The sequence below is a fragment of the Arachis ipaensis genome, chromosome B05 (assembly GCF_000816755.2).
Source record: "Arachis ipaensis cultivar K30076 chromosome B05, Araip1.1, whole genome shotgun sequence".
In the NCBI taxonomy this organism is placed as follows: domain Eukaryota; kingdom Viridiplantae; phylum Streptophyta; class Magnoliopsida; order Fabales; family Fabaceae; genus Arachis; species Arachis ipaensis.
In genome coordinates this window covers 30,909,221-30,910,920 of record NC_029789.2, presented here as the reverse complement: position 1 = coordinate 30,910,920, position 1,700 = coordinate 30,909,221, and the positions used below count along the sequence as shown (strand labels likewise).

The window sequence follows — 1,700 nt, the reverse complement described above, 5'->3', positions numbered from 1 at the left end:
ATTTATACAGTTTAACAACTATTTCTTTCTAATACCTCGCCTGTACTTTTACTGGTTTACGGAATTGCACTTACTTTAAAAGTAGATTTGACTTTCTAGTAATTTTACAATAGTTCCAATGTACATCTTCATTTGATTATGTATTTGGGGTATTTTTCAAAATTCTGGAAAGAAAGGGGATTTCTCGCTTTTATCCCGGTTGAGTTTCATTTGATAAACTTTACTTAATTCATTTTGATTTGAGTTTGATTTAGCCTACTACATGGTTTATGATATTGTTGTTCTTTTGAAAATATTGGACTCATAGCTTTCTTCTTGTAATCAGACTCGCTCCTTCTTAAGCTTTTCACCTCTATGAATGTCATGCGTGATTCTGTTTTTAACTAATCTTTTACATCTTGTGAACATTACCATTGATCTTGGTTTGTCCTCTCTTGTGAATCTCATTCTTATATGAGTCAGTTTGATTCGTTTCAAATTAGTGCATCGTTTATTCTCTCATTATCTCTACAAGAGTTTTTAGTCAAAGAATTTTCATTGAGAAATTACAAATGATTGAGTTGTCTTTTTCTATGACTTTTGTATTCTTTTGGATCAATTTAAAACTTGTTTAATGTTTCATGTCTAGTGGAACTTGTTTGAACTACTTTAAATTAAGATCCTTTCTTGCAAGGCTTGACTCCTTTTTAGTGCATCTTAAACTTCTTGAATGTTCTTCTGAGTTGGTGATTTCAAGAACACTTTTGGAGTCTTATTTTGAACCTTTTAAAAGAATTTTGAATTCTCTTTGAAGAAATATTAAACGGAATTTATTTTCTGTTGCTTGATTGAGATTGAAACCATTGTTCAATTTTGACGAAGTTAATTCAAAGTTGGCAAGCGCTATTTTAAATGAGGTTTTGGAAAGCTCCCTTGTTTAGTGGAAATTGGTTTGTTTGTAACGCACCACCTATTTCCTTACCAGATGGTAAGCAAATTTTTAGCTCGAAATTTCTTTTCTAAAAAGAGTTTGACTTCCTCTTTCACCCTTGCTATGAATGTTATACACGCTTGTTTGAATATGAACTTTGGGAATTTTTGAACAAGCATCTGATTTCTCTTCCGAGTTTTATGAATTACTTTTGGTTAAGTTGTGCACCTAATTATCTTTCTAAAATATTTGAGGAAATATTTTAGCTCTTAGCGAAACTTGTGTGCATTTTGTTTTTAAAACTCTACATGATTTACTTCAACATGAAATTGTATTGAAGTAAAGCCACGATTATGCTTTTGTTATTCTCTTGGAGAATGTTTGTCACTTAACCATTCTTTTAGACTGCGAAGTGGTTTTTCCGCAAGTTTCGGTTCCTTCATGAACAATGTATTCGAAAGTATTTGTAATTGTGCTCTTGAGTTCTGTGAGCTTTGCCTTGGGTTTGAAATATTCTCTTGTGTAAACCTTATACTTCTTCGACTTGGCTTGAGTTTGTTTCAAACTGGTGCGCTGGTTTTCTTCCTATTGATCTATTTCTAGCAAACTTCATTGTTTGAACATCCTTGTGAAGATTACGTGACTCGGTTTGGCTTAGATCCTATTTTCTTACTCAAATCAGAAAGCCAATGTTTTAATGATTTTAAAGGAATTTGGTGAAATGAGATATGTTATTCTCCCCTAAAGACTTGGGACTCTGCCGAGAAACTTTTGTTATAAAATCCCATTG

General features: G+C 32.2%; 1 protein-coding gene across 2 annotated transcripts in view; it reads left to right on the top strand.

Annotated features, from left to right (window-relative positions):
* The window catches only part of LOC110271875, a 15,643-nt gene that overhangs the window by 8,220 nt on the left and 5,723 nt on the right, over nt 1-1,700 (top strand). The window lies entirely within an intron of this gene.